Source organism: Pangasianodon hypophthalmus, chromosome 18 (genome assembly GCF_027358585.1).
Source record: "Pangasianodon hypophthalmus isolate fPanHyp1 chromosome 18, fPanHyp1.pri, whole genome shotgun sequence".
NCBI classification, from domain to species: Eukaryota; Metazoa; Chordata; class Actinopteri; order Siluriformes; family Pangasiidae; genus Pangasianodon; species Pangasianodon hypophthalmus.
Window position 1 is genome coordinate 20,308,838 of NC_069727.1, and position 22,475 is coordinate 20,331,312.

The 22,475-nt window shown below is 47.0% G+C and overlaps 31 non-coding genes across 31 annotated transcripts; all 31 read left to right on the plus strand.

The window, feature by feature from the left end:
• Nucleotides 1-236: 236 nt before the first annotated feature.
• On the plus strand, nt 237-351 carry LOC128321524 (U5 spliceosomal RNA). Its single transcript, XR_008305119.1, has one exon. It is a non-coding gene; the product is annotated as a U5 spliceosomal RNA (small nuclear RNA).
• Nucleotides 352-654: 303 nt separating this feature from the next.
• On the plus strand, nt 655-846 carry LOC128321383 (U2 spliceosomal RNA). Its single transcript, XR_008304984.1, has one exon. It is a non-coding gene; the product is annotated as a U2 spliceosomal RNA (small nuclear RNA).
• Nucleotides 847-1,465: 619 nt separating this feature from the next.
• LOC128321526 (U5 spliceosomal RNA) lies at nt 1,466-1,580 on the plus strand. Its single transcript, XR_008305120.1, has one exon. It is a non-coding gene; the product is annotated as a U5 spliceosomal RNA (small nuclear RNA).
• A 303-nt stretch (nt 1,581-1,883) lies between these two features.
• Nucleotides 1,884-2,073, plus strand: LOC128321382 (U2 spliceosomal RNA). Its single transcript, XR_008304983.1, has one exon. It is a non-coding gene; the product is annotated as a U2 spliceosomal RNA (small nuclear RNA).
• Nucleotides 2,074-2,692: 619 nt separating this feature from the next.
• On the plus strand, nt 2,693-2,807 carry LOC128321527 (U5 spliceosomal RNA). Its single transcript, XR_008305121.1, has one exon. It is a non-coding gene; the product is annotated as a U5 spliceosomal RNA (small nuclear RNA).
• Nucleotides 2,808-3,109: 302 nt separating this feature from the next.
• Nucleotides 3,110-3,300, plus strand: LOC128321299 (U2 spliceosomal RNA). The gene has a single exon (XR_008304900.1). It is a non-coding gene; the product is annotated as a U2 spliceosomal RNA (small nuclear RNA).
• Nucleotides 3,301-3,918: 618 nt separating this feature from the next.
• LOC128321528 (U5 spliceosomal RNA) lies at nt 3,919-4,033 on the plus strand. Its single transcript, XR_008305122.1, has one exon. It is a non-coding gene; the product is annotated as a U5 spliceosomal RNA (small nuclear RNA).
• Nucleotides 4,034-4,335: 302 nt separating this feature from the next.
• Nucleotides 4,336-4,526, plus strand: LOC128321300 (U2 spliceosomal RNA). Its single transcript, XR_008304901.1, has one exon. It is a non-coding gene; the product is annotated as a U2 spliceosomal RNA (small nuclear RNA).
• A 617-nt stretch (nt 4,527-5,143) lies between these two features.
• Nucleotides 5,144-5,259, plus strand: LOC128321592 (U5 spliceosomal RNA). The gene has a single exon (XR_008305186.1). It is a non-coding gene; the product is annotated as a U5 spliceosomal RNA (small nuclear RNA).
• A 302-nt stretch (nt 5,260-5,561) lies between these two features.
• LOC128321301 (U2 spliceosomal RNA) lies at nt 5,562-5,752 on the plus strand. Its single transcript, XR_008304903.1, has one exon. It is a non-coding gene; the product is annotated as a U2 spliceosomal RNA (small nuclear RNA).
• A 619-nt stretch (nt 5,753-6,371) lies between these two features.
• LOC128321582 (U5 spliceosomal RNA) lies at nt 6,372-6,486 on the plus strand. The gene has a single exon (XR_008305176.1). It is a non-coding gene; the product is annotated as a U5 spliceosomal RNA (small nuclear RNA).
• A 303-nt stretch (nt 6,487-6,789) lies between these two features.
• Nucleotides 6,790-6,980, plus strand: LOC128321302 (U2 spliceosomal RNA). The gene has a single exon (XR_008304904.1). It is a non-coding gene; the product is annotated as a U2 spliceosomal RNA (small nuclear RNA).
• Nucleotides 6,981-7,598: 618 nt separating this feature from the next.
• Nucleotides 7,599-7,713, plus strand: LOC128321529 (U5 spliceosomal RNA). The gene has a single exon (XR_008305123.1). It is a non-coding gene; the product is annotated as a U5 spliceosomal RNA (small nuclear RNA).
• A 303-nt stretch (nt 7,714-8,016) lies between these two features.
• On the plus strand, nt 8,017-8,207 carry LOC128321303 (U2 spliceosomal RNA). Its single transcript, XR_008304905.1, has one exon. It is a non-coding gene; the product is annotated as a U2 spliceosomal RNA (small nuclear RNA).
• A 617-nt stretch (nt 8,208-8,824) lies between these two features.
• On the plus strand, nt 8,825-8,939 carry LOC128321530 (U5 spliceosomal RNA). The gene has a single exon (XR_008305124.1). It is a non-coding gene; the product is annotated as a U5 spliceosomal RNA (small nuclear RNA).
• A 302-nt stretch (nt 8,940-9,241) lies between these two features.
• LOC128321341 (U2 spliceosomal RNA) lies at nt 9,242-9,433 on the plus strand. Its single transcript, XR_008304941.1, has one exon. It is a non-coding gene; the product is annotated as a U2 spliceosomal RNA (small nuclear RNA).
• Nucleotides 9,434-10,048: 615 nt separating this feature from the next.
• Nucleotides 10,049-10,162, plus strand: LOC128321594 (U5 spliceosomal RNA). Its single transcript, XR_008305189.1, has one exon. It is a non-coding gene; the product is annotated as a U5 spliceosomal RNA (small nuclear RNA).
• Nucleotides 10,163-10,465: 303 nt separating this feature from the next.
• Nucleotides 10,466-10,656, plus strand: LOC128321305 (U2 spliceosomal RNA). The gene has a single exon (XR_008304907.1). It is a non-coding gene; the product is annotated as a U2 spliceosomal RNA (small nuclear RNA).
• Nucleotides 10,657-11,269: 613 nt separating this feature from the next.
• On the plus strand, nt 11,270-11,384 carry LOC128321531 (U5 spliceosomal RNA). The gene has a single exon (XR_008305126.1). It is a non-coding gene; the product is annotated as a U5 spliceosomal RNA (small nuclear RNA).
• Nucleotides 11,385-11,689: 305 nt separating this feature from the next.
• Nucleotides 11,690-11,880, plus strand: LOC128321307 (U2 spliceosomal RNA). Its single transcript, XR_008304908.1, has one exon. It is a non-coding gene; the product is annotated as a U2 spliceosomal RNA (small nuclear RNA).
• Nucleotides 11,881-12,498: 618 nt separating this feature from the next.
• LOC128321532 (U5 spliceosomal RNA) lies at nt 12,499-12,613 on the plus strand. Its single transcript, XR_008305127.1, has one exon. It is a non-coding gene; the product is annotated as a U5 spliceosomal RNA (small nuclear RNA).
• Nucleotides 12,614-12,916: 303 nt separating this feature from the next.
• Nucleotides 12,917-13,107, plus strand: LOC128321379 (U2 spliceosomal RNA). Its single transcript, XR_008304980.1, has one exon. It is a non-coding gene; the product is annotated as a U2 spliceosomal RNA (small nuclear RNA).
• Nucleotides 13,108-13,724: 617 nt separating this feature from the next.
• Nucleotides 13,725-13,839, plus strand: LOC128321533 (U5 spliceosomal RNA). Its single transcript, XR_008305128.1, has one exon. It is a non-coding gene; the product is annotated as a U5 spliceosomal RNA (small nuclear RNA).
• Nucleotides 13,840-14,142: 303 nt separating this feature from the next.
• On the plus strand, nt 14,143-14,333 carry LOC128321380 (U2 spliceosomal RNA). The gene has a single exon (XR_008304981.1). It is a non-coding gene; the product is annotated as a U2 spliceosomal RNA (small nuclear RNA).
• A 617-nt stretch (nt 14,334-14,950) lies between these two features.
• LOC128321534 (U5 spliceosomal RNA) lies at nt 14,951-15,065 on the plus strand. The gene has a single exon (XR_008305129.1). It is a non-coding gene; the product is annotated as a U5 spliceosomal RNA (small nuclear RNA).
• A 303-nt stretch (nt 15,066-15,368) lies between these two features.
• LOC128321308 (U2 spliceosomal RNA) lies at nt 15,369-15,559 on the plus strand. Its single transcript, XR_008304909.1, has one exon. It is a non-coding gene; the product is annotated as a U2 spliceosomal RNA (small nuclear RNA).
• Nucleotides 15,560-16,161: 602 nt separating this feature from the next.
• LOC128321537 (U5 spliceosomal RNA) lies at nt 16,162-16,276 on the plus strand. Its single transcript, XR_008305131.1, has one exon. It is a non-coding gene; the product is annotated as a U5 spliceosomal RNA (small nuclear RNA).
• A 303-nt stretch (nt 16,277-16,579) lies between these two features.
• Nucleotides 16,580-16,770, plus strand: LOC128321493 (U2 spliceosomal RNA). The gene has a single exon (XR_008305087.1). It is a non-coding gene; the product is annotated as a U2 spliceosomal RNA (small nuclear RNA).
• A 601-nt stretch (nt 16,771-17,371) lies between these two features.
• Nucleotides 17,372-17,486, plus strand: LOC128321538 (U5 spliceosomal RNA). The gene has a single exon (XR_008305132.1). It is a non-coding gene; the product is annotated as a U5 spliceosomal RNA (small nuclear RNA).
• A 241-nt stretch (nt 17,487-17,727) lies between these two features.
• Nucleotides 17,728-17,918, plus strand: LOC128321309 (U2 spliceosomal RNA). The gene has a single exon (XR_008304910.1). It is a non-coding gene; the product is annotated as a U2 spliceosomal RNA (small nuclear RNA).
• A 600-nt stretch (nt 17,919-18,518) lies between these two features.
• LOC117599613 (U5 spliceosomal RNA) lies at nt 18,519-18,633 on the plus strand. Its single transcript, XR_004580021.1, has one exon. It is a non-coding gene; the product is annotated as a U5 spliceosomal RNA (small nuclear RNA).
• The last annotated feature ends 3,842 nt before the right edge of the window (nt 18,634-22,475 follow it).

Genomic DNA, 22,475 nt, shown 5'->3' on the forward strand with positions numbered 1-22,475 from the left:
AAAAAAAAACATGTAATTTGCAAATGTTTCATCTGTGCTTAGTGAGAAAGGAGGGAGCATAACAGGTTTTAATACAAACTATAGCCCATTGCTAAATGTAAACAAATCCTACACCTATAGCTTCAGCTCTGCCTGTTTAGCAATCAAGGTGCACGAGGCCGGCGCAAGCCACCTCACCCTAGGCCAGTCTTCTAGACTTCCAGAAGTGTTTCGGAGGCCTGGTCCTACTCCCCGTATAGCTCAGGTTTCTCTTCATTCACGCATAAATCTTTCGCCTTTTACTAAAGATTTCCGTGGAGAGGAACGTTGATGAGTTCAACTTATTTTTGTGGGCTTTGCTGTAGCAAAGCTGTATCTGTGTCTGGCAAAAAAAAGATTGACAGCTATCTGTTAGGGGTGGAGTCTGCCTACCGTGTATATGTGTCTGACCAAAAAAGATTGACAGCTATCTGTTAGGGGTGGAGTCTGCCTAACATGTATATGTGTCTGACAAAAGAGATTGACAGCTATCTGTTGGGGGAGGAGTCTGGCTGCCATGTATGTGTGTCTGACAAAAGAGATTGACAGGTATCTGTTGGGGGTGGAGTCTGGCTACCATTCTGGAGTCACCGCTTTACTGTGGGGTGTTCTTCAGGCCAGAGGAAAGAACAGGTTATCGCTTCTCGGCCTTTTGGCTAAGATCAAGTGTAGTATCTGTTCTTATCAGTTTAATATCTGATACGTCCTCCCATTCGAGGACTCTATATTAAACGGATTTTTAGAGCAGGGAGCTGGAAGAGGGGCTTGCTCCGTCCGCTCCACGCATCGACCTGGTATTGCAGTACCTCCAGGAACGGTGCACCTTCTGAAAAGGTTCAAAGAAAGAAAGAAAGAAAGAAAGAAAGAAAAAGACTGGGGTTTTTTTTTCTTTGGGGAGGGGCAGCCACATCTCTGGCTAGTCATTGTTCATATCGGCTCCTTCTTTGGGGCCACCACAAAGACCAGAACCATAGGAGTGGCTAGAAAGAAGTAAGGGAAGCCACTCCAACCCCACAGACAGTTCTAGGATGGCTTAAACACTGACTGAGTGGGTGGGTAATGGCTGTCTCTATAAGTGATTGGGAACTAGTAATCTGGCTCAGTGTAAGGTGACTTGAGCACCCCACCTCCAGCCTGACATCTTTTATAGCTCCCACAGAAGAAAAAGAGCAAAGTGCCTTATGGTACTTAAAAAAAAAAAAAAAAAAAAAAAAAAAAAACATGTAATTTGCAAATGTTTCATCTGTGCTTAGTGAGAAAGGAGGGAGCATAACAGGTTTTAATACAAACTATAGCCCATTGCTAAATGTAAACAAATCCTACACCTATAGCTTCAGCTCTGCCTGTTTAGCAATCAAGGTGCACGAGGCCGGCGCAAGCCACCTCACCCTAGGCCAGTCTTCTAGACTTCCAGAAGTGTTTCGGAGGCCTGGTCCTACTCCCCGTATAGCTCAGGTTTCTCTTCATTCACGCATAAATCTTTCGCCTTTTACTAAAGATTTCCGTGGAGAGGAACGTTGATGAGTTCAACTTATTTTTGTGGGCTTTGCTGTAGCAAAGCTGTATCTGTGTCTGGCAAAAAAAAGATTGACAGCTATCTGTTAGGGGTGGAGTCTGCCTACCGTGTATATGTGTCTGACCAAAAAAGATTGACAGCTATCTGTTAGGGGTGGAGTCTGCCTAACATGTATATGTGTCTGACAAAAGAGATTGACAGCTATCTGTTGGGGGAGGAGTCTGGCTGCCATGTATGTGTGTCTGACAAAAGAGATTGACAGGTATCTGTTGGGGGTGGAGTCTGGCTACCATTCTGGAGTCACCGCTTTACTGTGGGGTGTTCTTCAGGCCAGAGGAAAGAACAGGTTATCGCTTCTCGGCCTTTGGCTAAGATCAAGTGTAGTATCTGTTCTTATCAGTTTAATATCTGATACGTCCTCCATTCGAGGACTCTATATTAAACGGATTTTTAGAGCAGGGAGCTGGAAGAGGGGCTTGCTCCGTCCGCTCCACGCATCGACCTGGTATTGCAGTACCTCCAGGAACGGTGCACCTTCTGAAAAGGTTCAAAGAAAGAAAGAAAGAAAGAAAGAAAGAACAAAGACTGGGGTTTTTTTTTCTTTGGGGAGGGGCAGCCACATCTCTGGCTAGTCATTGTTCATATCGGCTCCTTCTTTGGGGCCACCACAAAGACCAGAACCATAGGAGTGGCTAGAAAGAAGTAAGGGAAGCCACTCCAACCCCACAGACAGTTCTAGGATGGCTTAAACACTGACTGAGTGGGTGGGTAATGGCTGTCTCTATAAGTGATTGGGAACTAGTAATCTGGCTCAGTGTAAGGTGACTTGAGCACCCCACCTCCAGCCTGACATCTTTTATAGCTCCCACAGAAGAAAAAGAGCAAAGTGCCTTATGGTACTTAAAAAAAAAAAAAAAAAAAAAAAAAAAAACATGTAATTTGCAAATGTTTCATCTGTGCTTAGTGAGAAAGGAGGGAGCATAACAGGTTTTAATACAAACTATAGCCCATTGCTAAATGTAAACAAATCCTACACCTATAGCTTCAGCTCTGCCTGTTTAGCAATCAAGGTGCACGAGGCCGGCGCAAGCCACCTCACCCTAGGCCAGTCTTCTAGACTTCCAGAAGTGTTTCGGAGGCCTGGTCCTACTCCCCGTATAGCTCAGGTTTCTCTTCATTCACGCATAAATCTTTCGCCTTTTACTAAAGATTTCCGTGGAGAGGAACGTTGATGAGTTCAACTTATTTTTGTGGGCTTTGCTGTAGCAAAGCTGTATCTGTGTCTGGCAAAAAAAAGATTGACAGCTATCTGTTAGGGGTGGAGTCTGCCTACCGTGTATATGTGTCTGACCAAAAAAGATTGACAGCTATCTGTTAGGGGTGGAGTCTGCCTAACATGTATATGTGTCTGACAAAGAGATTGACAGCTATCTGTTGGGGGAGGAGTCTGGCTGCCATGTATGTGTGTCTGACAAAAGAGATTGACAGGTATCTGTTGGGGGTGGAGTCTGGCTACCATTCTGGAGTCACCGCTTTACTGTGGGGTGTTCTTCAGGCCAGAGGAAAGAACAGGTTATCGCTTCTCGGCCTTTTGGCTAAGATCAAGTGTAGTATCTGTTCTTATCAGTTTAATATCTGATACGTCCTCCATTCGAGGACTCTATATTAAACGGATTTTTAGAGCAGGGAGCTGGAAGAGGGGCTTGCTCCGTCCGCTCCACGCATCGACCTGGTATTGCAGTACCTCCAGGAACGGTGCACCTTCTGAAAAGGTTCAAAGAAAGAAAGAAAGAAAGAAAGAAAGAAAAAGACTGGGGTTTTTTTTTCTTTGGGGAGGGGCAGCCACATCTCTGGCTAGTCATTGTTCATATCGGCTCCTTCTTTGGGGCCACCACAAAGACCAGAACCATAGGAGTGGCTAGAAAGAAGTAAGGGAAGCCACTCCAACCCCACAGACAGTTCTAGGATGGCTTAAACACTGACTGAGTGGGTGGGTAATGGCTGTCTCTATAAGTGATTGGGAACTAGTAATCTGGCTCAGTGTAAGGTGACTTGAGCACCCCACCTCCAGCCTGACATCTTTTATAGCTCCCACAGAAGAAAAAGAGCAAAGTGCCTTATGGTACTTAAAAAAAAAAAAAAAAAAAAAAAAAAAAACATGTAATTTGCAAATGTTTCATCTGTGCTTAGTGAGAAAGGAGGGAGCATAACAGGTTTTAATACAAACTATAGCCCATTGCTAAATGTAAACAAATCCTACACCTATAGCTTCAGCTCTGCCTGTTTAGCAATCAAGGTGCACGAGGCCGGCGCAAGCCACCTCACCCTAGGCCAGTCTTCTAGACTTCCAGAAGTGTTTCGGAGGCCTGGTCCTACTCCCCGTATAGCTCAGGTTTCTCTTCATTCACGCATAAATCTTTCGCCTTTTACTAAAGATTTCCGTGGAGAGGAACGTTGATGAGTTCAACTTATTTTTGTGGGCTTTGCTGTAGCAAAGCTGTATCTGTGTCTGGCAAAAAAAGATTGACAGCTATCTGTTAGGGGTGGAGTCTGCCTACCGTGTATATGTGTCTGACCAAAAAAGATTGACAGCTATCTGTTAGGGGTGGAGTCTGCCTAACATGTATATGTGTCTGACAAAAGAGATTGACAGCTATCTGTTGGGGGAGGAGTCTGGCTGCCATGTATGTGTGTCTGACAAAAGAGATTGACAGGTATCTGTTGGGGGTGGAGTCTGGCTACCATTCTGGAGTCACCGCTTTACTGTGGGGTGTTCTTCAGGCCAGAGGAAAGAACAGGTTATCGCTTCTCGGCCTTTTGGCTAAGATCAAGTGTAGTATCTGTTCTTATCAGTTTAATATCTGATACGTCCTCCATTCGAGGACTCTATATTAAACGGATTTTTAGAGCAGGGAGCTGGAAGAGGGGCTTGCTCCGTCCGCTCCACGCATCGACCTGGTATTGCAGTACCTCCAGGAACGGTGCACCTTCTGAAAGGTTCAAAGAAAGAAAGAAAGAAAGAAAGAAAGAAAAAGACTGGGGTTTTTTTTTCTTTGGGGAGGGGCAGCCACATCTCTGGCTAGTCATTGTTCATATCGGCTCCTTCTTTGGGGCCACCACAAAGACCAGAACCATAGGAGTGGCTAGAAAGAAGTAAGGGAAGCCACTCCAACCCCACAGACAGTTCTAGGATGGCTTAAACACTGACTGAGTGGGTGGGTAATGGCTGTCTCTATAAGTGATTGGGAACTAGTAATCTGGCTCAGTGTAAGGTGACTTGAGCACCCCACCTCCAGCCTGACATCTTTTATAGCTCCCACAGAAGAAAAAGAGCAAAGTGCCTTATGGTACTTAAAAAAAAAAAAAAAAAAAAAAAAAAAAACATGTAATTTGCAAATGTTTCATCTGTGCTTAGTGAGAAAGGAGGGAGCATAACAGGTTTTAATACAAACTATAGCCCATTGCTAAATGTAAACAAATCCTACACCTATAGCTTCAGCTCTGCCTGTTTAGCAATCAAGGTGCACGAGGCCGGCGCAAGCCACCTCACCCTAGGCCAGTCTTCTAGACTTCCAGAAGTGTTTCGGAGGCCTGGTCCTACTCCCCGTATAGCTCAGGTTTCTCTTCATTCACGCATAAATCTTTCGCCTTTTAACTAAAGATTTCCGTGGAGAGGAACGTTGATGAGTTCAACTTATTTTTGTGGGCTTTGCTGTAGCAAAGCTGTATCTGTGTCTGGCAAAAAAAAGATTGACAGCTATCTGTTAGGGGTGGAGTCTGCCTACCGTGTATATGTGTCTGACCAAAAAAGATTGACAGCTATCTGTTAGGGGTGGAGTCTGCCTAACATGTATATGTGTCTGACAAAAGAGATTGACAGCTATCTGTTGGGGAGGAGTCTGGCTGCCATGTATGTGTGTCTGACAAAAGAGATTGACAGGTATCTGTTGGGGGTGGAGTCTGGCTACCATTCTGGAGTCACCGCTTTACTGTGGGGTGTTCTTCAGGCCAGAGGAAAGAACAGGTTATCGCTTCTCGGCCTTTTGGCTAAGATCAAGTGTAGTATCTGTTCTTATCAGTTTAATATCTGATACGTCCTCCATTCGAGGACTCTATATTAAACGGATTTTTAGAGCAGGGAGCTGGAAGAGGGGCTTGCTCCGTCCGCTCCACGCATCGACCTGGTATTGCAGTACCTCCAGGAACGGTGCACCTTCTGAAAAGGTTCAAAGAAAGAAAGAAAGAAAGAAAGAAAGAAAAAGACTGGGGTTTTTTTTTCTTTGGGGAGGGGCAGCCACATCTCTGGCTAGTCATTGTTCATATCGGCTCCTTCTTTGGGGCCACCACAAAGACCAGAACCATAGGAGTGGCTAGAAAGAAGTAAGGGAAGCCACTCCAACCCCACAGACAGTTCTAGGATGGCTTAAACACTGACTGAGTGGGTGGGTAATGGCTGTCTCTATAAGTGATTGGGAACTAGTAATCTGGCTCAGTGTAAGGTGACTTGAGCACCCCACCTCCAGCCTGACATCTTTTATAGCTCCCACAGAAGAAAAAGAGCAAAGTGCCTTATGGTACTTAAAAAAAAAAAAAAAAAAAAAAAAAAAAACATGTAATTTGCAAATGTTTCATCTGTGCTTAGTGAGAAAGGAGGGAGCATAACAGGTTTTAATACAAACTATAGCCCATTGCTAAATGTAAACAAATCCTACACCTATAGCTTCAGCTCTGCCTGTTTAGCAATCAAGGTGCACGAGGCCGGCGCAAGCCACCTCACCCTAGGCCAGTCTTCTAGACTTCCAGAAGTGTTTCGGAGGCCTGGTCCTACTCCCCGTATAGCTCAGGTTTTCTCTTCATTCACGCATAAATCTTTCGCCTTTTACTAAAGATTTCCGTGGAGAGGAACGTTGATGAGTTCAACTTATTTTTGTGGGCTTTGCTGTAGCAAAGCTGTATCTGTGTCTGGCAAAAAAAAGATTGACAGCTATCTGTTAGGGGTGGAGTCTGCCTACCGTGTATATGTGTCTGACCAAAAAAGATTGACAGCTATCTGTTAGGGGTGGAGTCTGCCTAACATGTATATGTGTCTGACAAAAGAGATTGACAGCTATCTGTTGGGGGAGGAGTCTGGCTGCCATGTATGTGTGTCTGACAAAAGAGATTGACAGGTATCTGTTGGGGGTGGAGTCTGGCTACCATTCTGGAGTCACCGCTTTACTGTGGGGTGTTCTTCAGGCCAGAGGAAAGAACAGGTTATCGCTTCTCGGCCTTTTGGCTAAGATCAAGTGTAGTATCTGTTCTTATCAGTTTAATATCTGATACGTCCTCCATTCGAGGACTCTATATTAAACGGATTTTTAGAGCAGGGAGCTGGAAGAGGGGCTTGCTCCGTCCGCTCCACGCATCGACCTGGTATTGCAGTACCTCCAGGAACGGTGCACCTTCTGAAAAGGTTCAAAGAAAGAAAGAAAGAAAGAAAGAAAGAAAAAGACTGGGGTTTTTTTTTCTTTGGGGAGGGGCAGCCACATCTCTGGCTAGTCATTGTTCATATCGGCTCCTTCTTTGGGGCCACCACAAAGACCAGAACCATAGGAGTGGCTAGAAAGAAGTAAGGGAAGCCACTCCAACCCCACAGACAGTTCTAGGATGGCTTAAACACTGACTGAGTGGGTGGGTAATGGCTGTCTCTATAAGTGATTGGGAACTAGTAATCTGGCTCAGTGTAAGGTGACTTGAGCACCCCACCTCCAGCCTGACATCTTTTATAGCTCCCACAGAAGAAAAAGAGCAAAGTGCCTTATGGTACTTAAAAAAAAAAAAAAAAAAAAAAAAAAAAACATGTAATTTGCAAATGTTTCATCTGTGCTTAGTGAGAAAGGAGGGAGCATAACAGGTTTTAATACAAACTATAGCCCATTGCTAAATGTAAACAAATCCTACACCTATAGCTTCAGCTCTGCCTGTTTAGCAATCAAGGTGCACGAGGCCGGCGCAAGCCACCTCACCCTAGGCCAGTCTTCTAGACTTCCAGAAGTGTTTCGGAGGCCTGGTCCTACTCCCCGTATAGCTCAGGTTTCTCTTCATTCACGCATAAATCTTTCGCCTTTTACTAAAGATTTCCGTGGAGAGGAACGTTGATGAGTTCAACTTATTTTTGTGGGCTTTGCTGTAGCAAAGCTGTATCTGTGTCTGGCAAAAAAAAGATTGACAGCTATCTGTTAGGGGTGGAGTCTGCCTACCGTGTATATGTGTCTGACCAAAAAAGATTGACAGCTATCTGTTAGGGGTGGAGTCTGCCTAACATGTATATGTGTCTGACAAAAGAGATTGACAGCTATCTGTTGGGGGAGGAGTCTGGCTGCCATGTATGTGTGTCTGACAAAAGAGATTGACAGGTATCTGTTGGGGGTGGAGTCTGGCTACCATTCTGGAGTCACCGCTTTACTGTGGGGTGTTCTTCAGGCCAGAGGAAAGAACAGGTTATCGCTTCTCGGCCTTTTGGCTAAGATCAAGTGTAGTATCTGTTCTTATCAGTTTAATATCTGATACGTCCTCCATTCGAGGACTCTATATTAAACGGATTTTTAGAGCAGGGAGCTGGAAGAGGGGCTTGCTCCGTCCGCTCCACGCATCGACCTGGTATTGCAGTACCTCCAGGAACGGTGCACCTTCTGAAAAGGTTCAAAGAAAGAAAGAAAGAAAGAAAGAAAGAAAAAGACTGGGGTTTTTTTTTCTTTGGGGAGGGGCAGCCACATCTCTGGCTAGTCATTGTTCATATCGGCTCCTTCTTTGGGGCCACCACAAGACCAGAACCATAGGAGTGGCTAGAAAGAAGTAAGGGAAGCCACTCCAACCCCACAGACAGTTCTAGGATGGCTTAAACACTGACTGAGTGGGTGGGTAATGGCTGTCTCTATAAGTGATTGGGAACTAGTAATCTGGCTCAGTGTAAGGTGACTTGAGCACCCCACCTCCAGCCTGACATCTTTTATAGCTCCCACAGAAGAAAAAGAGCAAAGTGCCTTATGGTACTTAAAAAAAAAAAAAAAAAAAAAAAAAAAAACATGTAATTTGCAAATGTTTCATCTGTGCTTAGTGAGAAAGGAGGGAGCATAACAGGTTTTAATACAAACTATAGCCCATTGCTAAATGTAAACAAATCCTACACCTATAGCTTCAGCTCTGCCTGTTTAGCAATCAAGGTGCACGAGGCCGGCGCAAGCCACCTCACCCTAGGCCAGTCTTCTAGACTTCCAGAAGTGTTTCGGAGGCCTGGTCCTACTCCCCGTATAGCTCAGGTTTCTCTTCATTCACGCATAAATCTTTCGCCTTTTACTAAAGATTTCCGTGGAGAGGAACGTTGATGAGTTCAACTTATTTTTGTGGGCTTTGCTGTAGCAAAGCTGTATCTGTGTCTGGCAAAAAAAAGATTGACAGCTATCTGTTAGGGGTGGAGTCTGCCTACCGTGTATATGTGTCTGACCAAAAAAGATTGACAGCTATCTGTTAGGGGTGGAGTCTGCCTAACATGTATATGTGTCTGACAAAAGAGATTGACAGCTATCTGTTGGGGAGGAGTCTGGCTGCCATGTATGTGTGTCTGACAAAAGAGATTGACAGGTATCTGTTGGGGGTGGAGTCTGGCTACCATTCTGGAGTCACCGCTTTACTGTGGGGTGTTCTTCAGGCCAGAGGAAAGAACAGGTTATCGCTTCTCGGCCTTTTGGCTAAGATCAAGTGTAGTATCTGTTCTTATCAGTTTAATATCTGATACGTCCTCCATTCGAGGACTCTATATTAAACCGGATTTTTAGAGCAGGGAGCTGGAAGAGGGGCTTGCTCCGTCCGCTCCACGCATCGACCTGGTATTGCAGTACCTCCAGGAACGGTGCACCTTCTGAAAAGGTTCAAAGAAAGAAAGAAAGAAAGAAAGAAAGAAAAAGACTGGGGTTTTTTTTTCTTTGGGGAGGGGCAGCCACATCTCTGGCTAGTCATTGTTCATATCGGCTCCTTCTTTGGGGCCACCACAAAGACCAGAACCATAGGAGTGGAACCATAGGAGTGGCTAGAAAGAAGTAAGGGAAGCCACTCCAACCCCACAGACAGTTCTAGGATGGCTTAAACACTGACTGAGTGGGTGGGTAATGGCTGTCTCTATAAGTGATTGGGAACTAGTAATCTGCTCAGTGTAAGGTGACTTGAGCACCCCACCTCCAGCCTGACATCTTTTATAGCTCCCACAGAAGAAAAAGAGCAAAGTTACTTAAAAAAAAAAAAAAAAAAAAAACATGTAATTTGCAAATGTTTCATCTGTGCTTAGTGAGAAAGGAGGGAGCATAACAGGTTTTAATACAAACTATAGCCCATTGCTAAATGTAAACAAATCCTACACCTATAGCTTCAGCTCTGCCTGTTTAGCAATCAAGGTGCACGAGGCCGGCGCAAGCCACCTCACCCTAGGCCAGTCTTCTAGACTTCCAGAAGTGTTTCGGAGGCCTGGTCCTACTCCCCGTATAGCTCAGGTTTCTCTTCATTCACGCATAATCTTTCGCCTTTTACTAAAGATTTCCGTGGAGAGGAACGTTGATGAGTTCAACTTATTTTTGTGGGCTTTGCTGTAGCAAAGCTGTATCTGTGTCTGGCAAAAAAAAGATTGACAGCTATCTGTTAGGGGTGGAGTCTGCCTACCGTGTATATGTGTCTGACCAAAAAAGATTGACAGCTATCTGTTAGGGGTGGAGTCTGCCTAACATGTATATGTGTCTGACAAAAGAGATTGACAGCTATCTGTTGGGGGAGGAGTCTGGCTGCCATGTATGTGTGTCTGACAAAAGAGATTGACAGGTATCTGTTGGGGGTGGAGTCTGGCTACCATTCTGGAGTCACCGCTTTACTGTGGGGTGTTCTTCAGGCCAGAGGAAAGAACAGGTTATCGCTTCTCGGCCTTTTGGCTAAGATCAAGTGTAGTATCTGTTCTTATCAGTTTAATATCTGATACGTCCTCCATTCGAGGACTCTATATTAAACGGATTTTTAGAGCAGGGAGCTGGAAGAGGGGCTTGCTCCGTCCGCTCCACGCATCGACCTGGTATTGCAGTACCTCCAGGAACGGTGCACCTTCTGAAAAGGTTCAAAGAAAGAAAGAAAGAAAGAAAGAAAGAAAGAAAAAGACTGGGGTTTTTTTTTCTTTGGGGAGGGGCAGCCACATCTCTGGCTAGTCATTGTTCATATCGGCTCCTTCTTTGGGGCCACCACAAAGACCAGAACCATAGGAGTGGCTAGAAAGAAGTAAGGGAAGCCACTCCAACCCCACAGACAGTTCTAGGATGGCTTAAACACTGACTGAGTGGGTGGGTAATGGCTGTCTCTATAAGTGATTGGGAACTAGTAATCTGGCTCAGTGTAAGGTGACTTGAGCACCCCCACCTCCAGCCTGACATCTTTTATAGCTCCCACAGAAGAAAAAAGAGCAAAGTGCCTTATGGTACTTAAAAAAAAAAAAAAAAACAAGTAATTTGCAAATGTTTCATCTGTGCTTAGTGAGAAAGGAGGGAGCATAAACAGGTTTTAATACAAACTATAGCCCATTGCTAAATGTAAACAAATCCTACACCTATAGCTTCAGCTCTGCCTGTTTAGCAATCAAGGTGCACGAGGCCGGCGCAAGCCACCTCACCCTAGGCCAGTCTTCTAGACTTCCAGAAGTGTTTCGGAGGCCTGGTCCTACTCCCCGTATAGCTCAGGTTTCTCTTCATTCACGCATAAATCTTTCGCCTTTTACTAAAGATTTCCGTGGAGAGGAACGTTGATGAGTTCAACTTATTTTTGTGGGCTTTGCTGTAGCAAAGCTGTATCTGTGTCTGGCAAAAAAAAGATTGACAGCTATCTGTTAGGGGTGGAGTCTGCCTACCGTGTATATGTGTCTGACCAAAAAAGATTGACAGCTATCTGTTAGGGGTGGAGTCTGCCTAACATGTATATGTGTCTGACAAAAGAGATTGACAGCTATCTGTTGGGGGGAGGAGTCTGGCTGCCATGTATGTGTGTCTGACAAAAGAGATTGACAGGTATCTGTTGGGGGTGGAGTCTGGCTACCATTCTGGAGTCACCGCTTTACTGTGGGGTGTTCTTCAGGCCAGAGGAAAAGAACAGGTTATCGCTTCTCGGCCTTTTGGCTAAGATCAAGTGTAGTATCTGTTCTTATCAGTTTAATATCTGATACGTCCTCCATTCGAGGACTCTATATTAAACGGATTTTTAGAGCAGGGAGCTGGAAGAGGGGCTTGCTCCGTCCGCTCCACGCATCGACCTGGTATTGCAGTACCTCCAGGAACGGTGCACCTTCTGAAAAGGTTCAAAGAAAGAAAGAAAGAAAGAAAGAAAGAAAAAGACTGGGGTTTTTTTTTTCTTTGGGGAGGGGCAGCCACATCTCTGGCTAGTCATTGTTCATATCGGCTCCTTCTTTGGGGCCACCACAAAGACCAGAACCATAGGAGTGGCTAGAAAGAAGTAAGGGAAGCCACTCCAACCCCACAGACAGTTCTAGGATGGCTTAAACACTGACTGAGTGGGTGGGTAATGGCTGTCTCTATAAGTGATTGGGAACTAGTAATCTGGCTCAGTGTAAGGTGACTTGAGCACCCCACCTCCAGCCTGACATCTTTTATAGCTCCCACAGAAGAAAAAGAGCAAAGTGCCTTATGGTACTTAAAAAAAAAAAAAAAAAAAAAAAAAAAACATGTAATTTGCAAATGTTTCATCTGTGCTTAGTGAGAAAGGAGGGAGCATAACAGGTTTTAATACAAACTATAGCCCATTGCTAAATGTAAACAAATCCTACACCTATAGCTTCAGCTCTGCCTGTTTAGCAATCAAGGTGCACGAGGCCGGCGCAAGCCACCTCACCCTAGGCCAGTCTTCTAGACTTCCAGAAGTGTTTCGGAGGCCTGGTCCTACTCCCCGTATAGCTCAGGTTTCTCTTCATTCACGCATAAATCTTTCGCCTTTTACTAAAGATTTCCGTGGAGAGGAACGTTGATGAGTTCAACTTATTTTTGTGGGCTTTGCTGTAGCAAAGCTGTATCTGTGTCTGGCAAAAAAAAGATTGACAGCTATCTGTTAGGGGTGGAGTCTGCCTACCGTGTATATGTGTCTGACCAAAAAAGATTGACAGCTATCTGTTAGGGGTGGAGTCTGCCTACCATGTATATGTGTCTGACAAAAGAGATTGACAGCTATCTGTTGGGGGAGGGGTCTGGCTGCCATGTATGTGTGTCTGACAAAAGAGATTGACAGGTATCTGTTGGGGGTGGAGTCTGGCTACCATTCTGGAGTCACCGCTTTACTGTGGGGTGTTCTTCAGGCCAGAGGAAAGAACAGGTTATCGCTTCTCGGCCTTTTGGCTAAGATCAAGTGTAGTGTCTGTTCTTATCAGTTTAATATCTGATACGTCCTCCATTCGAGGACTCTATATTAAACGGATTTTTAGAGCAGGGAGCTGGAAGAGGGGCTTGCTCCGTCCGCTCCACGCATCGACCTGGTATTGCAGTACCTCCAGGAACGGTGCACCTTCTGAAAAGGTTCAAAGAAAGAAAGAAAGAAAGAAAGAAAGGAAGAAAGAATGAAAATGACTGGGTTTTTTTTTTTCTTTGGGGAGGGGCAGCCACATCTCTGGCTAGTCATTGTTCATATCGGCTCCTTCTCTGGGGCCACCACAAAGACCAGAACCATAGGAGTGGCTAGAAAGAAGTAAGGGAAGCCACTCCAACCCCACAGACAGTTCTAGGATGGCTTAAACACTGACTGAGTGGGTGGGTAATGGCTGTCTCTATAAGTGATTGGGAACTAGTAATCTGGCTCAGTGTAAGGTGACTTGAGCACCCCACCTCCAGCCTGACATCTTTTATAGCTCCCACAGAAGAAAAAGAGCAAACTTAAAAAAAAAAATAAAAAAAAAAAAAAAAATTGTAATTTGCAAATGTTTCATCTGTGCTTAGTGAGAAAGGAGGGAGCATAACAGGTTTTAATACAAACTATAGCCCATTGCTAAATGTAAACAAATCCTACACCTATAGCTTCAGCTCTGCCTGTTTAGCAATCAAGGTGCACGAGGCCGGCGCAAGCCACCTCACCCTAGGCCAGTCTTCTAGACTTCCAGAAGTGTTTCGGAGGCCTGGTCCTACTCCCCGTATAGCTCAGGTTTCTCTTCATTCACGCATAAATCTTTCGCCTTTTACTAAAGATTTCCGTGGAGAGGAACGTTGATGAGTTCAACTTATTTTTGTGGGCTTTGCTGTAGCAAAGCTGTATCTGTGTCTGGCAAAAAAAAGATTGACAGCTATCTGTTAGGGGTGGAGTCTGCCTACCGTGTATATGTGTCTGACCAAAAAAGATTGACAGCTATCTGTTAGGGGTGGAGTCTGCCTACCATGTATATGTGTCTGACAAAAGAGATTGACAGCTATCTGTTGGGGGAGGGGTCTGGCTGCCATGTATGTGTGTCTGACAAAAGAGATTGACAGGTATCTGTTGGGGGTGGAGTCTGGCTACCATTCTGGAGTCACCGCTTTACTGTGGGGTGTTCTTCAGGCCAGAGGAAAGAACAGGTTATCGCTTCTCGGCCTTTTGGCTAAGATCAAGTGTAGTGTCTGTTCTTATCAGTTTAATATCTGATACGTCCTCCATTCGAGGACTCTATATTAAACGGATTTTTAGAGCAGGGAGCTGGAAGAGGGGCTTGCTCCGTCCGCTCCACGCATCGACCTGGTATTGCAGTACCTCCAGGAACGGTGCACCTTCTGAAAAGGTTCAAAGAAAGAAAGAAAGAAAGAAAGAAAGGAAGAAAGAATGAAAATGACTGGGTTTTTTTTTTTCTTTGGGGAGGGGCAGCCACATCTCTGGCTAGTCATTGTTCATATCGGCTCCTTCTCTGGGGCCACCACAAAGACCAGAACCATAGGAGTGGCTAGAAAGAAGTAAGGGAAGCCACTCCAACCCCACAGACAGTTCTAGGATGGCTTAAACACTGACTGAGTGGGTGGGTAATGGCTGTCTCTATAAGTGATTGGGAACTAGTAATCTGGCTCAGTGTAAGGTGACTTGAGCACCCCACCTCCAGCCTGACATCTTTTATAGCTCCCACAGAAGAAAAAGAGCAAACTTAAAAAAAAAAATAAAAAAAAAAAAAAAAATTGTAATTTGCAAATGTTTCATCTGTGCTTAGTGAGAAAGGAGGGAGCATAACAGGTTTTAATACAAACTATAGCCCATTGCTAAATGTAAACAAATCCTACACCTATAGCTTCAGCTCTGCCTGTTTAGCAATCAAGGTGCACGAGGCCGGCGCAAGCCACCTCACCCTAGGCCAGTCTTCTAGACTTCCAGAAGTGTTTCGGAGGCCTGGTCCTACTCCCCGTATAGCTCAGGTTTCTCTTCATTCACGCATAAATCTTTCGCCTTTTACTAAAGATTTCCGTGGAGAGGAACGTTGATGAGTTCAACTTATTTTTGTGGGCTTTGCTGTAGCAAAGCTGTATCTGTGTCTGGCAAAAAAAAGATTGACAGCTATCTGTTAGGGGTGGAGTCTGCCTACCGTGTATATGTGTCTGACCAAAAAAGATTGACAGCTATCTGTTAGGGGTGGAGTCTGCCTAACATGTATATGTGTCTGACAAAAGAGATTGACAGCTATCTGTTGGGGGAGGAGTCTGGCTGCCATGTATGTGTGTCTGACAAAAGAGATTGACAGGTATCTGTTGGGGGTGGAGTCTGGCTACCATTCTGGAGTCACCGCTTTACTGTGGGGTGTTCTTCAGGCCAGAGGAAAGAACAGGTTATCGCTTCTCGGCCTTTTGGCTAAGATCAAGTGTAGTATCTGTTCTTATCAGTTTAATATCTGATACGTCCTCCATTCGAGGACTCTATATTAAACGGATTTTTAGAGCAGGGAGCTGGAAGAGGGGCTTGCTCCGTCCGCTCCACGCATCGACCTGGTATTGCAGTACCTCCAGGAACGGTGCACCTTCTGAAAAGGTTCAAAGAAAGAAAGAAAGAAAGAAAGAAAGAAAAAGACTGGGGTTTTTTTTTCTTTGGGGAGGGGCAGCCACATCTCTGGCTAGTCATTGTTCATATCGGCTCCTTCTTTGGGGCCACCACAAAGACCAGAACCATAGGAGTGGCTAGAAAGAAGTAAGGGAAGCCACTCCAACCCCACAGACAGTTCTAGGATGGCTTAAACACTGACTGAGTGGGTGGGTAATGGCTGTCTCTATAAGTGATTGGGAACTAGTAATCTGGCTCAGTGTAAGGTGACTTGAGCACCCCACCTCCAGCCTGACATCTTTTATAGCTCCCACAGAAGAAAAAGAGCAAAGTTACTTAAAAAAAAAAAAAAAAAAAAAACATGTAATTTGCAAATGTTTCATCTGTGCTTAGTGAGAAAGGAGGGAGCATAACAGGTTTTAATACAAACTATAGCCCATTGCTAAATGTAAACAAATCCTACACCTATAGCTTCAGCTCTGCCTGTTTAGCAATCAAGGTGCACGAGGCCGGCGCAAGCCACCTCACCCTAGGCCAGTCTTCTAGACTTCCAGAAGTGTTTCGGAGGCCTGGTCCTACTCCCCGTATAGCTCAGGTTTCTCTTCATTCACGCATAAATCTTTCGCCTTTTACTAAAGATTTCCGTGGAGAGGAACGTTGATGAGTTCAACTTATTTTTGTGGGCTTTGCTGTAGCAAAGCTGTATCTGTGTCTGGCAAAAAAAAGATTGACAGCTATCTGTTAGGGGTGGAGTCTGCCTACCGTGTATATGTGTCTGACCAAAAAAGATTGACAGCTATCTGTTAGGGGTGGAGTCTGCCTAACATGTATATGTGTCTGACAAAAGAGATTGACAGCTATCTGTTGGGGGAGGAGTCTGGCTGCCATGTATGTGTGTCTGACAAAAGAGATTGACAGGTATCTGTTGGGGGTGGAGTCTGGCTACCATTCTGGAGTCACCGCTTTACTGTGGGGTGTTCTTCAGGCCAGAGGAAAGAACAGGTTATCGCTTCTCGGCCTTTTGGCTAAGATCAAGTGTAGTATCTGTTCTTATCAGTTTAATATCTGATACGTCCTCCATTCGAGGACTCTATATTAAACGGATTTTTAGAACAGGGAGCTGGAAGAGGGGCTTGCTCCGTCCGCTCCACGCATCGACCTGGTATTGCAGTACCTCCAGGAACGGTGCACCTTCTGAAAAGGTTCAAAGAAAGAAAGAAAGGAAGAAAGAATGAAAATGACTGGGTTTTTTTTTTCTTTGGGGAGGGGCAGCCACATCTCTGGCTAGTCATTGTTCATATCGGCTCCTTCTCTGGGGCCACCACAAAGACCAGAACCATAGGAGTGGCTAGAAAGAAGTAAGGGAAGCCACTCCAACCCCACAGACAGTTCTAGGATGGCTTAAACACTGACTGAGTGGGTGGGTAATGGCTGTCTCTATAAGTGATTGGGAACTAGTAATCTGGCTCAGTGTAAGGTGACTTGAGCACCCCACCTCCAGCCTGACATCTTTTATAGCTCCCACAGAAGAAAAAGAGCAAAGTGACTTAAAAAAAAAAAAAAAAAAAAAATTGTAATTTGCAAATGTTTCATCTGTGCTTAGTGAGAAAGGAGGGAGCATAACAGGTTTTAATACAAACTATAGCCCATTGCTAAATGTAAACAAATCCTACACCTATAGCTTCAGCTCTGCCTGTTTAGCAATCAAGGTGCACGAGGCCGGCGCAAGCCACCTCACCCTAGGCCAGTCTTCTAGACTTCCAGAAGTGTTTCGGAGGCCTGGTCCTACTCCCCGTATAGCTCAGGTTTCTCTTCATTCACGCATAAATCTTTCGCCTTTTACTAAAGATTTCCGTGGAGAGGAACGTTGATGAGTTCAACTTATTTTTGTGGGCTTTGCTGTAGCAAAGCTGTATCTGTGTCTGGCAAAAAAAAGATTGACAGCTATCTGTTAGGGGTGGAGTCTGCCTACCATGTATATGTGTCTGACAAAAGAGATTGACAGCTATCTGTTGGGGGAGGGGTCTGGCTGCCATGTATGTGTGTCTGACAAAAGAGATTGACAGGTATCTGTTGGGGGTGGAGTCTGGCTACCATTCTGGAGTCACCGCTTTACTGTGGGGTGTTCTTCAGGCCAGAGGAAAGAACAGGTTATCGCTTCTCGGCCTTTTGGCTAAGATCAAGTGTAGTATCTGTTCTTATCAGTTTAATATCTGATACGTCCTCCATTCGAGGACTCTATATTAAACGGATTTTTAGAGCAGGGAGCTGGAAGAGGGGCTTGCTCCGTCCGCTCCACGCATCGACCTGGTATTGCAGTACCTCCAGGAACGGTGCACCTTCTGAAAAGGTTCAAAGAAAGAAAGAAAGGAAGAAAGAATGAAAATGACTGGGTTTTTTTTTTCTTTGGGGAGGGGCAGCCACATCTCTGGCTAGTCATTGTTCATATCGGCTCCTTCTCTGGGGCCACCACAAAGACCAGAACCATAGGAGTGGCTAGAAAGAAGTAAGGGAAGCCACTCCAACCCCACAGACAGTTCTAGGATGGCTTAAACACTGACTGAGTGGGTGGGTAATGGCTGTCTCTATAAGTGATTGGGAACTAGTAATCTGGCTCAGTGTAAGGTGACTTGAGCACCCCACCTCCAGCCTGACATCTTTTATAGCTCCCACAGAAGAAAAAGAGCAAAGTTACTTAAAAAAAAAAAAAAAAAAAAATTGTAATTTGCAAATGTTTCATCTGTGCTTAGTGAGAAAGGAGGGAGCATAACAGGTTTTAATACAAACTATAGCCCATTGCTAAATGTAAACAAATCCTACACCTATAGCTTCAGCTCTGCCTGTTTAGCAATCAAGGTGCACGAGGCCGGCGCAAGCCACCTCACCCTAGGCCAGTCTTCTAGACTTCCAGAAGTGTTTCGGAGGCCTGGTCCTACTCCCCGTATAGCTCAGGTTTCTCTTCATTCACGCATAAATCTTTCGCCTTTTACTAAAGATTTCCGTGGAGAGGAACGTTGATGAGTTCAACTTATTTTTGTGGGCTTTGCTGTAGCAAAGCTGTATCTGTGTCTGGCAAAAAAAAGATTGACAGCTATCTGTTAGGGGTGGAGTCTGCCTACCGTGTATATGTGTCTGACCAAAAAAGATTGACAGCTATCTGTTAGGGGTGGAGTCTGCCTACCATGTATATGTGTCTGACAAAAGAGATTGACAGCTATCTGTTGGGGGAGGGGTCTGGCTGCCATGTATGTGTGTCTGACAAAAGAGATTGACAGGTATCTGTTGGGGGTGGAGTCTGGCTACCATTCTGGAGTCACCGCTTTACTGTGGGGTGTTCTTCAGGCCAGAGGAAAGAACAGGTTATCGCTTCTCGGCCTTTTGGCTAAGATCAAGTGTAGCTTCATGCCTGCAGAAGGCAACGTTCGGCCGGCCCAAGTGGTGCGGCTTCGTCATTCCGTGAGGGTGGAGCTTCGTTCCGATGCTGCAGCAGATGTGAAGAAGCGTTTTGGCTGGGACTGGACAGTTCTGAGGATATTGCGGGACCTGTGCGGAATTGCCCCATCGAAGATTCTCTGTCTTCAGGATTTTTCGTCTTCAGGGTTTTTGGATGTGACTTTCGCCTCTTTTTCGGACTGCTCTGCTTTTTTCGACCGGTGTTCACGCCAAGTCGATTTGGAAGTTCTCCATGGCCTCCGCTTGGTTCCTCTTTTTGCTATGGACGAGGTTCCAGTGACTGTCCATATGTACAACCCCTTCGTGGCTGAGGAGGATATCAAGGTCTTCCTTGGAAGGTATTGTTCATCTATGTCTGCAGGGGAGAAGATCCGCGGCCGATTTGGGATTTGGAACGGCAAGCGGAGGTACCTGGTAAGGCTGAAGGTTGATCCGGCTGCTCCTGGGGGTCTGCTGCACCCCCCGGGAAGTTTCTCCATCGGTCCGCACCGGGGCTTCCTCCACTACCCCGGCCAGCCTTTGTACTGCCGCAGATGTGGGGGTCTTGGCCATACGAAGGAGGTTTGTACAGGACGTAGGTGTCGTCGGTGTGGAGCTGAGGACCACATGGCGGCGGAATGCGGGGCACTGAAGACTTGTAGCCTCTGTGGTAGCGAGGAACACTTATACCGTCGCTGCCCTTCGCGAAAAGGCACCTATGCCAGCCTCTTTACTGAGGACTTCTTAGTGGAGCAGGAGGAAGCGGGACCCGGTCATGGAGAGGCAGAGCCAGCAGAAGAGGCCAGATCGGCGGACAAGTCACCACAAGCGGGCCAGATGCGAGCGACGGAGGCAGTCAACAACCCGCAAAGCCCCCACGTTGGGGTCGTTGAAATGACTGGTGGCCAGCCAGTGGAGGACGTCCAACCCGCGGAGGCAGCGTCGATCCCCACAGCATCTGCCCAGGCAGACCCTGCTCTGGATCCAGGCCCGACACAGGGCATCTGGACTCCCATGAGCTGGGCAGAGGCCCTGGACCACGTGGGGGTGGCCCCCACCCCGGCCCAGCTGGACTGGGTGGCCATGCAGTCTTCAGAAGGCTTGGAGAGGGGGGACTTGAGTCAGGATCAAGAGTCTAGGATGGTGGCGGAGCCCTACAAAAGCCGCCAGACCAGGCACGCGGACACAGTGGCTGATGAGCGGGGGCCAAAGAGGACTCGGAGAGAGGAGAGGCGGGAGTTTGATCTCGTCTCTCCCGAAGAGGCCCTGGCAGGAGCAAGGACTGCAGGTGAGGGGTTTCAAGGGAGGGAGGAATGGTCTCCTCTTCTTTTAGGGGATGTGGAAGGAGGGGGTGTCCAGCCTCAGGAGGAGGGGGTGTTGGACGAGGAGGTTTGGACACAGGTGTTGGCAAGACGGGCCAGAAGTGCCGGGATGGGAAGGGGGAGGGGTATTAGCCAAGAGGAGGACAATGGGGGGAGTTAAGCTGTCAAAGCCCCAACAGGGAGGCTTCCAGTGGGGCTCGAGAGGCGTGGTGGAAGGACGGGAAGGGGAGGAGGTGGTGGGGTTAGGTGAGGAGAAGGGTTTAAGGGAAAGAGATTTGGGAACCGAGCTGGGGGAGGGGAATATGCAGCAGGCATATGGGGTTTGTGTGTTGGGGTGGGGGTATGGGCTTTATTTTTCACTAAAATGTGCTTTTTCTCTTTTGGTTCTTTAAATGTGAGGGGTATGAAACAGCCGCTAAAGAGAGCAGCAATTTTTTTGAGTTTGCGTTCTGTGCCTTTTGATTTGCTTTTTTTACAGGAATGCCATTTGAGTTCTGAGGCTGAGGGAGGGGAATTTTCAAAGGGTTGGGATATGGGGCCTTCTGTTTGGGGGGTGGGCGATGGGAGGGGGGATGGGGTGGGGATCTTGTTCAAATCCTTTGACTGGGAGGTGGAGTCAGTGGTCTCAGTGGTGCCAGGGAGGGTTATCTGTGTTGATGGGAAGTGGAGAGGGGTAAGATTTAGAGCAGTGGGTGTATATGCCCCTTGCAGCCTAGGGCGGAGACGGGGCTTTTTTCGCCTGCTGGAACCACTCCTCTACACCAACAGGTTGCTGCTGGTGGGAGGGGATTTTAACATAGATTTGGATCGAGAGGGGGGAGGGGAGCTGGCTCAGGTGATGGCGGGAGCAGGCCTGGTTGACATGTACAGGGCGGTCGAGCCACAGGCCCCGGGCCATACCTGGAGGAACTCCAGGGGTAACACCTCTCGGCTCGACCTCCTGTTCGTGGCGGATAGCGTGACGGTGCAGTCGTGCCTTCTGAGGCCCTTTTGGGCCTCCGACCACTGCATGGTTGTCGGCAGCATCCGGTTGGAGGTGGGACGAAGAGGGAAGGGTTCGTGGAGGATGAACAGAGCCGTCCTGCAGGACCCTTCCTTCATTGAGGTGTTCCGTCACCTCTATGCTGGGTGGCGGCGATTCAGGATGCTGTATGACACGCGGATGGAGTGGTGGGAGGACTTGAAGAAGAGGGTTGCCATCTTATGTCGCTGGTGGGGACAAGAGATGGCGAGGAGGAGGAGGGAGAAGGCTAGGGACTGGGCCAGGGTGTTGCAGGAGGCCTGGCATTATGGAAATCAGGGGCGGCTCAGGGACGCTAGTGAAGCCCTACGGGCCCACTACGAGGCTGAGGCCCGCAGTTACTTTGTCCAGGCTGGCAAGCAAGCCTTAGAGGAAGACGAGCGTCCAACGCGTTATTTTTTTAACAGCGTTAGAAGCCGCAAGCGGGGTTCGTATATGGAAGGCCTGAGACAGGGTGCTCAGGTTGTAACCTCAGCCGAGGGGATGCTAGAAGTGGCTAGGTCCTTCTATAGCGATCTCTTCGGGGTAAGGGAAACGAGGAGGGACCTTGCGACGGCTTTTTTGGACAGTGTGGCTGGCAGGTTGCCACGGGAAGACGCATCAGACCTGGAGGCTCTGATTTCCCTGGAAGAGGTGGAGGGTGCCATGCTCTCCCTGAGGACGGGCGTAACCCCCGGTGGGGATGGTTTACCGGTGGAATGGTACCGGACATTCTGGCCACTGGTGGGCCCGGATTTGTTGGCCGTCTATAGGGAGGCTGTAGAGTACAGAGCTCTACCTCTTTCCGCTAAAGTAGGGCATATCACCCTTCTTTATAAAAAGGGCGACAGGGTCGACTTGGCAAACTGGAGGCCGATCACTTTGTTGACGGCCGATTATAAGATCCTGGCCAAGCTAATGGTCCTGCGCCTGAGGAAGGTGATGGCCAAGGTGGTTCACCCTGACCAGACCTGTGGGGTGCCTGGGAGGATGTGCGGCATGAACCTGGCGCTGATCAGGGATGCATTAGCATGGGCTGAACAGCGCCGGGTACCATTGGCCTTGCTAAGTCTGGACCAGGAAAAGGCCTTCGATCGGGTCTCGCACGAGTTCCTTTTCGCGCTCTTGGAGCGAACAGGCTTTGGTC